Genomic DNA, 15,902 nt, shown 5'->3' with positions numbered 1-15,902 from the left:
AACACCATGCTGCGGCAGACGTCTCCAGGACTCTACACTCCATATGACTAGTAAGCCAATTCTCAAATAACTACTATGATGGCTTTTGTTCTACCCACTTAAATGATAGAAATACTTGCGCTGTCCAATCTATTAAGACTGTGTCTGTTCCCCAAATACTGAGGTCAAAATATAAATTGAATGTAGGATCTAGAAAAAATCTGATCGTGATTAAACCAGAAAAATGTAAAATAAATGAACAAAAACAATTTCTAAAGTTTGGGCTCATAAAACATTAGGGGCCCTATTTTAACGATCTAAGCGCAAAGTGTAAAGCGCACAGCGCAGGTGCACTCAGGGCGTGTCCAAATCCACTTTTGCTATTTTAACGACGGAAAAACCACCGATCGCTGCTTTGTTATTTTGATTCAGCTGGGGCGCAGCCGGGCGCATGGTCTAAATGGAATTTGGCAAGCGCAAAGACAGAATGCGTCTCCGAGATGAAACGGAGCTGCTCATGTGCGAGCAAATAGATAGCCTAATTCTGATACATGCAATGACTATCCATTATGACATGTAGCCATTTTTATATTTAATTAGCCTAAAAAATTCTTATGCATTGCAATCCTTCAATTTTTTATATTTGGCATGTTTGTGTGCTGCTGTGCGTCCCTGTGTTTAATAAGCAGCATGTACGCGCGTTGTGGACCCGCCTATACTAAAGCCTGTGTTATCCTTTCCGCATGAGCAATCCGGACGCATACACGGACAGCGCGGACGCGGACTTCTTCCATTTATACTTCCGAAAGCGTATGCTGATGGTCCGCTCTGCAACAAACATGTGAACAAACAATTGCCCAGAATTATTGAACATCTGGCTGTCTTTATATTCTTTTATTGACGGATTGCACAGGTTCAAGTAGCAATGGGCTTCTTCACACTGCATGCACATGTGCAATTGTGCTTTTGAAGCCTACAGAGCCTCTGCGCACACTCTCTCAGATGACGATTTTTACGTCACGTGCACCATAGCGGACACTAGCGGACTCGCGGACGCGGAAAGTATAACAGGGGCTTAACACGCTCTTTAAATAACAAAGAAAAAACATTGCGCCAGACTTTAGACCAGGTCTATGGTTGGTCTATGGCGCAGTCTGTTTTCTGCTCCTTAAAATAGCAATGCGCCAGCAATGCGCCTGAACACACCTCTTTTTTAGACCACCATGCCCATGGGCACACAAATGGGGTCATATGCATTTGCTAATTAAACGACGTGGCACTGGACGGGAAAATGCGAATGGCGCCGGACTGAAACTAGCAAACACACTTGCGCTGCGCCTTGCATCGTATTGCGCCGGGTGTATGATAGGGAATAAGATCACTCACACCCAAAGCAGTTAATGTAAATGAAATTATCACAAATAATAGTTTTGATGTACTCTGCTTGACTGACACCTGACTAAAACCAAATGATTATATTGGTCTAAATGAGTCTACTCCACCAAACTACTGTTATAAACATGAGCCCCGTCAGACTGGTCATGGGGGAGGTGTTGCAACAATATTTAGTGATATTCTCAATGTTACCCAGAAAACAGGATACAGGTTTAAATCATTCCAAATATTTCTGCTTAATGTTAAACTTTCAGATATGCAAAAGAAATCGTCTCAGGTTACAAATGTAACCTTTGTTCCCTGAGAACAGGGAACGAGACAATACGTCATCGACGCTATGGGGAACGCCTCAGGTGTACAGGTGTCTGAAATCAAATATCAACTCACAGCAATCATGCTGACCGGCGACAGCCGTGAATCATCAGCTTGAGTGATGAGCGTGCGACCTGACCTGGATATATAAAAAGGGCGCCTTGAAACCATGACAATATCCTTTCGTCTGAAGGGACTGTTTGGCAGGCAGACCCGAGGCATGGCTGGGAGACGTATTGTCTAGATCCCTGTTCTCAGGGAACAAAGGTTACATTTGTAACCTGAGACGTTCCCTTTCGAAGGGAACTTCGACAATACGTCATCGACGCTATGGGAAACGAAATACCCATGCCGCCATTCTAAAGGGAGTGCATGCCTAATGGCAGTGACAACTGTAAGAACCAGCAATTCAATGAACGCTAGAACCACTCACCCTCAGGTCACACTGGGCTGTCAGTGACAGCACTCCCTACGGTCATAGCCCAAGGTATATGATACCACAGAAAACCTCCATAAACATAGTTTAGTGAAAGGTCTACCTGGGCCTGCTCAAGGGCCTAGGACCAAAACTTCAACTTCTTAGAAGGGGTCCCTTCTAGGGAATGTGGCTAGGGAACCCGAGGGAACCCCAGCCAGTCACTATTCAGGGGAACGTGCCACCTGAAATGCCACCAGGCAGGCCTGACCTGGTGTCACTACATAAGACACTACAGACTGGCCACTTCCTGTCTGTCCGAAGACAGAGCCTCTGGACACTTGCCTTAGGAAGGCATCCAACCCGAGGAACTGCGGAGCAGGCAGTGAACCACTCGGCCCGGATCTCAGAGACGGGATATCCTGGAGAGTATGACTCAGCATAGTGCTTTACAACCCTTGCCAGCGAGGGGAGTTTCTCTACTCGATCCACGGATCTACCCAGTGTTTGTGTTTCAAAACACTGAGGAGGCCTGTGAGGGCCTAAGGACTGATCTAACTGGGAGGGCCTCATGAGAGGCCTACGACCGACTGACCAGGCTAAGGAGACCACATACTCATATTGACCCTCAGTGAGGGGAGCATAAGATCTACCTGGTAGGCAACCCAGGCTGTAGCAGGGATAAAGAGGGTCCAGAAGGGAACCCGTATTACAGAGAATAAAAAATTGTTGAGCCAAGCCAGGGCACAAGCTCACCTTCGGTAGCTGCCTGAAAAGAACTGCTAAACTGAAAAGTAAGCGGCCACTAGCTTACAAAACTAGCACCACTGTGAAACTACTCTCAGGGAGACCTGGAGAGGCCTACTACCTGACAGCCACAGTATGTGGGAGCTCACCTTCAGAGAGGCCTGGTGAAGCCTACTACCTGATAACCACAATATGTGGGAGTTCACCTACAGAGAGGCCTAGAGAGGCCTACTACCTTTTACCCGATAACCACCCTAAGTGGAAACTGAAAGTAATTTGGAACTCAACTCCAGGGAGGCCTGGTGAGGCCTACTACCTGACAACCACAAAACATGGGAGCTCGCTTACAGAGAGGCCTGGTGAAGCCTGCTTCCTGAACAACCACAATATGTGGGAGTTCACCTATAGAGAGGCCTAGAGAGGCCTACTACCTGTTACCAGATAACCACCTTAAGTGGAAACTGAAAGTAATCTGGAACTCAACTACAGGGAGGCCTGGTTAGGCCTACTACCTGACAACCAAAAAACATGGGAGCTCGCTTACAGAGAGGCCTGGTGAAGCCTACTACCTGATAACCACAATATGTGGGAGTTCACCTACAGAGAGGCCTAAGAGAGGCCTACTACCTGTTCCCAGATAACCACCTTAAGTGGAAACTGACAGTAATTTGGAAAGCTCAACTCTAGGGAGGCCTGGTGAGGCCTACTACCTGACAACCACAAAACATGGGAGCTTGCTTACAGGGAGGCCTGGAGGGGACTACTACCTGAAAAACCATGCTGTTTAGTGGAAACGCACAGTATGTGTGCTCAAAGCTAACTTCCAGGGAGGCCTGGAGAGGCCTCCATAGCTGATAGTGAGCCAGACTGGCAGTCCAGTTGACTGTCTGTTGGGGCTTTGCCTTCAGGGAGGCCTTATGAGGCCTACTACCTGATAGTTCAAAAAAGCGGGAATTCAACTTCCGGGAGGGTCTGTTTGGGGCCTGCCACCCTAGTAACCACAGTATGTGGGATTTAACCCTCAGGGAGGCCTAGTAAAGACTACTACCTGACCACCACAAAATGTGGGAGCCCACCTTCAGGGAGGCCTGAAGAGGCCTACTACCTGAAACAGTCTAATCAGCTGGATGTGACTGCTGCTGGGGACTCGCCTAACAGGGAGGCCTGGTCGAGCCTACTAGCTGATAGCGATGTCTATTCTGCTAACTTTAACGTACACTGCTGGAACCATACTATAAAAAACTTTTCCTATAGTTTTGTCCTAGTGTATGTTCCACAATGTTGTGACCCACCTCCGAGGAGGCCTGTTAAGGCCTACTACTCGGCAGTGAGCCTTCTTTTCAGCCTTCGCGGCAGAAAACTGTTACTACAGCATCCTGGTACCTAATCACATTGCCAAAGGCAATGTACTCAGCAAAAAAGAAATACCCTTATAGCAGGGGAGTACAACATACGCCATTCTGCCTAGTGGAGGCCCCATTAGGGGCTTACCTACTAAATGCATAGGCGTCAGCCCATGGCAATGCTCTGGCTTCAAGGGAGCGGAGTTCAAAAACCGGAATGAAATGTAGTTTAGAACTCCCTGCTCAACCGGAGCCATCGTGGTGTGAGGTAGATAAATACAGAGCTGAGAATGGACTACTCAAAACTACCCTGAGTTAGCGGAGGAGTAACAAACATATGCCCCTACAATGTTAGACAGGGAGCGGGCCTGCAAGTGGCTCCAAAGGGTGACAGGGATTTGTCCTGCGCCCCAGCCTAGGGGAGCGGGGGGGGCTAAGTAAATTGCAAGCCAACCCACTTCAACCCATCGGTCGAGTGATTAGCTCAACGGGCTGAGTGGAGCCAGCTCTAGAGGCCCAAACATCTCCGTTTGGCAGGGTCTGACGAACTGTCACTTCGCAGAGCGAAGACTGATCCTACCTCATCTACCACCCTGCATTACTCTATCACCCCTGAATGCAGAGAAAGGGGCGGGCCTTGGCCAACAACTCCCATCTAAGGGAGGAGGCTGAAATCTAGGGGGAGGAAGCCTAACACATAATGAATGTGGCAGCTATACTTAGCAACACGCCTCCAACATCCCCAGCATAGCCTAGGCCAGCTACAGAGGCGGCCCGGGTGAGGGCCGACCTACAAGCATATATCTACCTGAGGGCTCGGAGGAGCCACAGCCTACTTGATTGAGAGGCTGTGAAACACTCAACCTACTGAAACCTTACAGAGCTCAGGAAGCGAACACTCAGAATACCAATGTCACAAACCGATAGGCAGGACATCTATCTGAAGATCTATCTGTAGCGCCAGCGTCAGTCTAAACCTAAAGCAAAAAAGCTCTCCTTTTTTTTTTTTTTTTTTTTTTTGTAGGAAGACCAACTACTCTACCCCTGGGTGGCTAATAGCCCTGAGGCTAAAACAGAAATGAGCGGTGGCCCACCACGCATATAAAATGTTATGACAGGAAGGCCATCACATACTCAGCATGAAAGCCAAATCTTCTAATTCGTTCTAGCCACCAACTGGGGGAGGCTTCAGGGCCCTAAAGTCCAATACTTTAATAGCTCCTCTAAGAATGACCCCCTAGGTCTATACAGGGAACAAAGGTCTGTAGAGAAATACAAATCAGTGTTAGTTATACACAGAATTTTAAAAAACCAAAAAGTTCACCTGCAGCGTGCGGAGTGAAGACTCGCCAGAGAGTTCTCAATGAATCTGGGGTCCACCACTTTAACATGCCTAAAAGAGGCGCTCACATCAACCAGTTGCTACGGCGGGCCATCAGAACATAGTTCTCATCGTAAGGCCCATCCCCAGGGCTGGTGTAACGTAAACGCCTGGGGAGTCACAAAGAGGGAGAGGGCTGGTAGACAAGGCCCTCCAGGGAGATCAAACTCTACTTCCGCTGAGCGTTGCTGCGCTTGTGCTGAATGACCTCCCTTAAGTCCCTCTTCTTGCGGGAGGCTTGCCTCCTCTGCGTCTTACTCCTCCATGGAGGGGGCGCACGAGAGGCGACACTAGACCTCTGGCCCTGTCTACGGTCCTCAGACCAAGACGGACCAGGTCCTCCCGCCTGCCTGGGTTGGGGCCCGGATCTCAGCGGTATACAGGTCTTAAATGCGGCTGAGCGCACCTTCGCCTCCCTAAACTTTCCAACCACCGCCTCAACGGAGGTGCAAAAAAGTTTAGCAGGCGAAACTGGTGAATCAAGGAGAAGGGATTTTTCTTTCTCCCCAATATCAGCCAAGTTGAGCCACAGATGCCTCTCCATGGCCACCATCGCCGCCATCGATCGGCCGATCGTGGCAGCAGTCTGTTTAGTGGCCCGGAGAGACAAATCTGTGGTCCGGCGCAACTCAGCGACCGCCTCAGGGGACAGCCCTGCCCCCTGGTCGAAATCCTGCAGCAGGTCAGCTTGGTAGGCTTGGAGCACTGCCATGGTATGAAGGGCAGCACCAGCCTGACCTGCTGCCATGTACGCTCTGCCATTCAAGCGAGCCGTGGTTTTAAGGGGCTTGGATGGCAGAGTCGGAGCTTTTAGTGTCGACACCCGCCCAGATACGAGATATTTCGCAAACGTCTCGTCAATGGGCGGCATCGACACATAACCATACTCCCCGATCCCCTCAACATCAGCGAAATTACCCCGCTGATGTCGATGAATACGGGCAGAGTACGGTTTCTTCCAGGCCCTCTCGATCTCTGAGTGGAGATGAGCAAGGAATGGAAGGCTCTGCTGAGCTGGTGGTCCATGTTCAGGGAGAAACCGATCGTCCAAATGACCGCGAACGATCTCTCCCTGAGCGCGCCGCCATGGCAACTGAAGTTTGTCAGTGGCGCGCTCCATAACTTCCACCAACTCTGCGTACACGGGGCAGGATGGCTGACGAGGTTGAGGATCTAAATCATCCTCCTCAGCCATCTCTTGCCCAGCCCGAAGAGCACTCACTGCAGTATCAGTAGGAGAATCGTCTCCGTCATCCACCTGCAGGTCACTCTCGTCAGCCGATGACGGGTCCAAGAGGTTAACGCCCCTCTCGAGACTGTCAGCGAGCTCCATCTGGGAGCCCCATGAAGCGCGTCGCCGCTCTGCCTCGGCACGAGCGGGACCCGATCCGCGAGGACCAGACGTTGTACTCTCTTCCCTCGAGAAGAGAGCCTGACGAGAGCGGAGCGTTCTCATAGGAAAACACTCACAACTTGCACAGGACGCTCCCTCAAGAGCATCCTGTGCGTGCTCTTCACCCAAACAGTATGATGCATTAGGACTTGGGTCACCGGGCCCACTCATCGTTTTAATCATACGTTAGACTTAATTATATCGCATGGAATCGATCTTACTGACATAGATATCGTACCTCAAAGTGATGATGTTACTGAACATTTCCTTGTATCGTGCATTCTGCGTATTACCGATATTAACTATATGGTTCCGCATTATCGTCCGGGCGGAACTTTTGTTCCAGCCACCAAAGACAGATTCGCAAATAATCTGCCTGATTTATCTCAACTGCTCTGTGTACCCATAAATACACATGAACTAGACAAAATGACTGGCAACATGGGCACTATCTTCTCTAATACATTAGAAGCTGTTGCCCCCATCAAATTGAAAAAGGTTAGAAGAAAACGTACTGTGCCCATGGTACAACAGTAATACCCACTCTCTCAAGAAACAAACTCGTAGTCTTGAGCACAAATGGAGAAAAAGTAACTTTTTTAGATTTGCGTGGAAAAACAGTATGTCTAGCTATAACCGTTGTTGCGCATCGGCCATTCCAAGTGCGACATTTGTGTCATTGTGCACCGGCCGTCCCGAGTTTGACATGTAGCGTCATATATAGACATCAGTCATCCCGAGTTCCACATATAGTGTCATGCATTTTTCCGATCCCACCCCTCCTCTCTCCCACTTCGCTTCCTGTCCACTGACTGTCCTATCAAAATAAAGCTAATAAATGCCAAAAATAAATCTTAAAAAAAACACTGCTTTTGTAATGAATCTTCACACAATTTCACATTTTTTACACGCTTGCACATTGAGTTATGTCTCAAAGTTTTACCAGCATCTTTTTAGACCACGAGTCACTTTAAAAAGAGTGCAATGCATCCAGATCATCTGTCTTACCTTTGTATTCGGGGGTGAATTCCTTCATCTCTGGCGGCAGGGACTCGTAAAAGCGTTGCTCGCGGCTGATGAGCGGCTTGCAGACGGTGTGGTCGTCATAACGCATCATGCTGGTGTGACCGCCCACCTGGTGAATGAACGGCTCCAGGGGGACCCCGTCACGGCTGCCCTGCCCCTGGCTGGCGCTGTGCTTGCCCGCCTCCATAGTGTGCGGGACACACATGGCGTTGGAGGGCCGCGTGGAGCTGGGGGCATGGGCTCGGGCGCGCAGGCCTGGCGAGCGCGGGGTGCACGGGGGCGGCTGAGAGCGCACGCTGCCGCCGGGAGGGGGAGGAGCCAGCACGCTGAGCGCTGGGATGATCAAGAGCGCTGGGAGCGCTGGGAAGGATCCTTAATGCTGCCTCCTAGAGGAGAAGGAGAAAGATCACAATTTAGATTTTAATGAAATAAAGACTGACCAAAACACATTAGTAGCATCAAATATGGAAGTGACGGTACTTGTTTGACGTGCAAGAATATATATCACTGGTTCCTTTGAAAGATCAAACACACCCTCCACACTAAAACCTTCTGTCTACCATAGTTGATGAGCTCCATGCACACTTTCGTTTAAAGTTTGGGATCAGTATTTTTTTTTTTTAAGAATTTAAAGAAATTAATCCTTTTTTTCAGAAAGGATGTTAAATAGTTAAAAAATTTTTAGTAAAGACATATTGTTAGAAATTCATATTTTATTTTGATTATGCTGTTCATTTTTTTGTAATCCAGGAAAAAGCATCACAGGTTCCAAAAACAAAAAAGGATCATGTGACACTGAAGACTGGAGTAATGATCCCAAACTTTTGAACACCACTGTATGTGTGTTGATCAATGTGTATTTGTGAATAAAGCCTAAATGAGTAAACTTTTCATCATATAAAACAATCATGTTTTTTCAGAAGACTACGATCAAACCACGATTCATATGGAATCTATTTACAATGTGTTTATGAATTTTTCGAAGCACCAACATTTCTGGTGAAAGGAAGGTCAGAACATTTTTATATTTTGAATACCTGTGTTTTGAAGATGAACAAAAGTTTAATGAGTTTGGAACGATATAATGGTAAGACTGAGCAGTAGTTAAAAATTTATATCAATATATTTTTTTCAAATGTTGCATTTTATTTTTTTTATTATTATTTTTTTTACATAAATAGCAATTGTTACAAAGTACTTACAAATAGTTTATGGCAAAATTACCTGGAATCAATCAATCAATCAATCACAATGTTCACACACTCAACAGACATGTCTCTAATGGGCTACAATGCCCAGTGCTGCAATAACCTGCTGTAAATTCACAGAAAAAGGGAATGAAAGGGGTTTGCTCAAAAACAAAACTTTTAATATTATTACTATATGTCATCAGAATTTTTGTGTTGCTAATATACAGTTTTGCCCAGCCTAACTAGAGAGTGAATAAATAATGACAGAACTTTCATTTTTGGATGAACTTTTTAATACACAGAATATAACAGCTTAAACTGCCTGTATATTAATTAAATTGCACACCATCTAAACAAACCAAACAGAGGTTTATGACCTTCCATTACTGCATCTCAAGAGCGTTTCCAGAATGCTGTGCAGCCCTAGAAATACAGCTGGCATCTGCTGATCTCAGAGCCTTTATTACATTAGCCCGAGTCCCATCTGCTTAAAGACACACGGAGCGGCAACCTTCTCTAACAATGCCTTCAATCTAATCCTCGTTTTACCCAACACACGCGTTCGGCTCTCATCATCTATTACAAAAACAGACAGATGAGTGTTTCACATGCCCTCAAAGTTGAAGGTGTCTTTGAAGTCTTGATGCAATGAGTCTGATGCCTCAGGAAGCCTGAGCTGTCATCGACTGCTTCATTCAGGTTAAAAGATCCTTAATTGAAGTACTGATCCAGCAGTGCCTAAACATGCATTCCTGGCATCCGTGATAAAGCCCCACTGGACATGTTTGAGTGTGAATTCCCACTGTCAGCTTTAGCTGCTCTATAGTTTTAAGTCAATGCGCTCGCACCTGCTGGAGATGTGCAATATGACATTCACTCACCACTGCTAGACAGATGAGTTCTCATCTGGAAACAACCAAAGGTGTTTTTCTTGTATTTGGCTGAGCAACTGTTAGGTGTCTTTTTAATGTTAGATTTTTTTCTAATACAATACTTCTAAATAGTTAAGCTCCAAAAGGGGAGAAGAATATTTAAAACAGCAGTACAGCAGCGATGTTGTGTCAAACTCCAAAAATTTTAACTCAATGACAGCATTAACGTAACTGCATAATATTAATTTAAAAATTACAAACCCTATGTACAATTGAAAAACTAGGGACGCACCGATCATAATTTTTCATAACCAATTTCGATGCATTTTTTTTTTTACAAGCAATTGGAACGATTCCTATGGAGGTCTGTTTGCACCAATTAATAATAATATAAGGTAATTAAGGTAATTACGACTTTTTATCTCACAATTCTGAGTTTTTCTCTCAATTGTGAGTGTAAATTTTGCAATTCTGAGTTTTTTTTCTCACATTTGCATGATACAAACTCATAATTCTGACTTTCTCAGATTTGAGAGATACAGGGTGCTTTCACACTAGCACTTTTGCCACACGCGAGTCGGCTTAAAATGGATGGTCTGGGGTACGGTTCAAGTAAACTCTGGTTTGTTTTGCAGGTGATATGACACCCGCATACCCATACCCAAGTCCACTTAAAAAAGGTGGTCTGGGTGGTTTGTGTGTGTGTGTTTCACTCACTTTCCTGACAAGCGTGACTGACGCGCTGCAAACAGAGAGCTGTTTATCTCATTTTTACAGGCTTCATAATACTTCCACATCTTGGTGCAATATATGATTCTACATTATATTCCATTACTGTGCTGTTTGTGTCCATCTTTAGGGTGTCCAGTCTATGGCATTTTTCCCATGTCCCATTTACAGGCTTCATAATACTTCCACACAAATGACAATTTGGTAAATGAATGTAATGCAGTTTGTGTTTATATCCGGAACATCCAAGATCATCCAAAATGTTTGTCATGTGTCAAGCAACCCTCTAAGGACACCTTAGCAACTGAATCGCCATTGGCTAGTAATTATATATATATAATGTTTGTAAAATGGCACAGCTTTTTAAATATCTGAAAGTACTACATTCTTAACATCAGTCGTTCAAGCACTGTATATAATAATCAAGTATTATTTAATGATAGAACTTTAGTAATTAGAATTAAAACCATGTATGAATGCATATTAGTCATTTTAACTGAACTTAGGACTGGTGGTACTGCTTTTTTGGTCATTCAGTGTTTCTGTAAAAAAATGATGAAAAACTAACAATAATACTGATAAGATAATAATAATACTTTGAATTCTACTAATAAGAACAATATAAAGCACACTAAGGATTAATGAACTGCTGGATTCATGAATATTAATCAGGTTGTGTGCATTCGCTCAAACTGATTTGCTGAAATCAGTACAGGGACAATAATAGGTAAGCTACAGCCAATGAGATTGTTGTTTGCGCATTAGTTCCGCCTACTACAGGAAAACCCGGCAGTTCTTAACAGCTGAAGAATTCTGAAGGAACTCCCATTATTTTGACAGGAAAATACAAAAAAATATATAGTTTATATGTAGCGCATCAATTCTGCATGTTATGGAAGACTCTCTTGCTCTCTCTCTCTTTGCGTGTGTGAGACAAAGCGACGGCGAGTCGTGCACCTTCCCACTAGAGTTTACGGTACGTCAAATACAGGTGCGCTGCACCTCCAATCAGATGATGAACTGAGAATCGAAAATCTGAAAATTTATTAGCCAGTGGCTAATATTACACACTATTTAGTCACCCAGACTGAAGATTTAGTCGCACATGCGAGTGATTTACTCGCAATGTTGAGGGTTGCAAGCGTACGCTGCACAACACAAAAGTCCTGCATTGTTGTTTTGTGATAAAACAGCTTAAAAATAAAAACAGACTATCTGACAAGCAACAGTTTATTTATTACAATTTATTACATAATATTCATGTACAACACTAGTGGTTGTTGGCTATTATATTATATAATCACTGTATTTTATGCTTATAACTTATTGTACATGCATTGATAAATCAGCCTTTGACTATAAAAGAATATTTAATTATTGATAATGTTCATTTTATCTATATTAATATAACCTAAACCCATGTACATATTCTGGTCTAGTAATCCGGTCAAAAGGAAACAGTATTTAATGTTTGATATCACTGTACTGTATGCTCTGGATTTTCTCCAGTCTAAACACAGAGCAGGCCTGCTGTTATTCTTGTGCCAAGACTGAAATGAGACATTGTCAGTGTTCAAAGCTCTCATACCATCACTACTGTAGGGAACAGCACTTAGATGGAGCGCCAAGTAGGTTGGTGAGGAGTACAGTAATATCAGGGATGCGATCAATTGCAATTATTTATTTAAAAATAAAACCCATTACAATCAATTATTAAAATAAAATCACCCCCTTCTCAATGTAGTATTTTGACAAATGCATACTTGAATAGGAAGATCATGCTGACCTTTCAGCAGAGTGAATTCACTGGGACCAGCACTTAAAGAACGAGAGCGGAAGTACATTTATCAGTGCTGCTGAATGACACTAGTACTGATCAATACCCATTTATTAATAATATGATGATGAGCTGTTCAATATTCAAATAACACTCAAAACAACAGTATCAGTGTAAAACACAAAGAACTCCAGGTATACTGTTGTTTCTTGCTGGCCTACTAATAAGCTGCTAATTGGAAATGCTGGTACTCATTACTGATTGAAGCCATTCAGGGAAAGTAGAACGAAGCTATATGACGCCTCAGGCTTCTCAACAGGACATGAGGGAGAGTGACCCCATTTATAATGCTTTATATGCCCTATGCATCCCACACAAAATGAGGACGACAACTACAAACCTGATCTGTGAGGTGCTGTTTCAGTAAATCTTTTCCTACATAACCTCACACATCTGCTTGGGTCTGTCAGGATAACTACTTTTTGTTGGGCGATAGACTTCCCACAAAACATGTTTGACTAATGCTGGGTTACACACTTAAAGACTTTTTTAAATCTTATAAGATTTTCAAAATTTGAGAGACCACAAACATGAGAAAAATAAATCCCAGATTTAACCGTTTTGCTCCTAGTGTTTGGTGTGCCGTGATGTAAAAAAAAAAAAAAAAAGTCGCGTATAAGTTGCATTTTATTATTTCATTCAGAAATAGTCCTAATGCCGACCTGAAATGTTTACAAACATTATAATAAACACTGTAAACATAGCTAGGCTATTTTAGTTCCCCTCACTCCACAACAAATCCTTTCAATTAACAGGCTATTTAGGCCTTGTTTTACACATGCCAGTTAAATGTGACTAAGTTTCCGACATTGTATACATTGTTTTGATTTCATATCATATAAAAACACACACACACACACACACACACACACACACACATATATATATATATATATATATATATATATATATATATATATATATTTTTTTTTTTTTTTTTTTTTTTTTTTTAGCATTGTGAGTCTTTTATCACAGAACAGTAACAATCTTTCATAGTTATAGACATTAGTTTAAACTCAATAATAGAAACAACGCATTATTCATGCATTTTACTTCTAGGTTTGTATAATAAGCTGCTCAAGCAAGCGGCAAAACATTTAAACACAATAATTAGCCTACTTTTCTTGTTACACCATATTTCAAATTAAAACACCACAGACAGAAACAGTCTCGTGCATTTTGCATTTAAATCTTATCACAAGCAATCCCACGGTTTGGTTCTTAATGAAATTTGTTTTTCTGCCTCCATAAAAGTGAAACATATATATTGTTTTCCTTGTTTATCTAAAGTGCCTTTTTCTTTTGAAACCTAGCCAAAAACCCATGTGTTGCTGTGTGAAACAGCTTTAATTAGTATACATTTATTGTGAAATGACTGCATTTCCGTGTAAATCCATGTTAATTTTTACCGCGAACAATGCGCTTTCACAATTCAGCGCGTGCAGCACAGGAAAAATAGACTCGGTACGTAAACGTTCGCTGCACTGCTGCAGACGCTCCGCTCCTGGAACGCAACCTCGTGCAGTATGAACACTGGAATCCGTTAACATGGGTGCGTAAAAAAATACTCAATGCATACGCACTGCAGACGGAGTATGTGTGAAACAGGCGTTATAACGTAACACCAGAGCACTACTGTGTTTACCGCTGTCGCTGCTTAGAAGTGCAACATTTAAAGGGTCCGTCTGAAACAGTGTCCCGCGGCCGCGGCGCAGCATAACGTTCCGAACGTTAAGTAATTAAATACATCGGTATGGCGGTATATTAAAAATTTATATCATAACGAAAATATACACCGGTTTTCGGTGTAAACCGGTATACCGCCCAGCACTACACCCTGCAGTGAGAAAGATATCTATTATTTCCATCCATTTTTGACCTAAAAAGCCTACAGAGTCAAGAAACTTGCAGCCAGCTAATCTAAATACACACTGCAAAGTTTGGGAAGGTGACAGCTGCTTTAAAGATGTAAGATCAATGAAGTTACTTGTACAGCGTGTGCTGTACTAGGGGTTTGCACTGACTAGTCCAAATAGTTCTACTAATTCATAGTTGACTGGCACAGAGACCTGAGGGCAAAAGTACCTGTAGTATTTTGGTGAGTCATTAATGACATAATTTTCATTTTTGGCTGAACTAACCCTTTAAGAGCATAGATACCAGAGACTCCTAGATATACAGACAGTCTTTCAAGAAGGACAGCGTGTGATATAGTGTCAAAAGCAGCCGTGATGTCTAACAATACCAAAATATAGCTGCAAGCAGCAATGGCGGGCTCAAGCCATCAGTGCAAATGCCACCCCGGTGGCATCAGGTAAACTGTGGCCCAGCGGGCACATGCATTTACAGTAACCCTCTGGCACTCAGGTTTTAAGGGATACGGCAATTAACGGGTTAATCCGAAGCATCAAGGACTTTGAAATCACATACACAGAACAATATTCATTAAGAAAGTGAAATTAAATGATTAATAAACTATTATTCGAACCCTCGCTATTTTCTATTCTAATAAAAGTTTGGGGATGTGGAACATCGGTAATAGATTGGCTTGCTGGATGCAAATAAAGTCATGCCTTTTATTTTTTCCCCTGCTTGCTATTTCACATTCCTGTCACTGAAGCGGTTGTGGGCAAAGACACAGAAGGCAACTGAAACCATGTTGTTTAAGTCAGGTGATTATTAGGGGTCCAAGCACATGGGTTTTGTGTAGATGATGCAGTTACACAATGAAACATGTCCTTTTCAATAAATATGAGTCCTTATGTGAGTACTTATATATGCACAACATGAAAATAGAAAAAAAAATAATATATGTGTCCCCTTCTACACTTTTTTCAGTAATGTGCGATAACTTGAGAAATCATGTTTGTCATACAATTAAAACTAACAAAAAAGTAATGTATTTAGGAGCTAATAGCTTTTGCTAATTACAATAATGGGACTTTATTAAAGTTTATGAAAAAAGAAAGAAAATGTTTATGCATTTTTTATTTAATGCCCATAAATGAAACACCTTTTCAAGTCCTTTGAAACAGATCTTGAAGGATTTGCTATTCTGTGGCGCCATCGTGTGGAAAAACATTAAGCATTGTGCCCTTCATTTATTGAACAACATGATTGAAAAGGTGGCCAATATTTTTTGAATGATTATAATGATATTTAATGATTAGTTTACTGATAATTACCCACCAGTAAATCTAATTTACTGATTCTGTATCTTATTTCATGCTTAATCATGAGTATAATTTTCAATTTAACATTTTTAAAGCAGTTTTGAATGATT

General features: G+C 43.0%; 1 pseudogene; it reads right to left on the bottom strand.

The window, feature by feature from the left end:
- Positions 1 to 15,902, bottom strand: part of LOC122141433 — a 49,253-nt pseudogene that overhangs the window by 11,438 nt on the left and 21,913 nt on the right.

This window comes from Cyprinus carpio, chromosome B22 (genome assembly GCF_018340385.1).
Source record: "Cyprinus carpio isolate SPL01 chromosome B22, ASM1834038v1, whole genome shotgun sequence".
Lineage (NCBI taxonomy): Eukaryota > Metazoa > Chordata > Actinopteri > Cypriniformes > Cyprinidae > Cyprinus > Cyprinus carpio.
The sequence above is the reverse complement of the archived record's forward strand: the minus strand, read 5'-3'. Positions and strand labels throughout refer to the sequence as shown.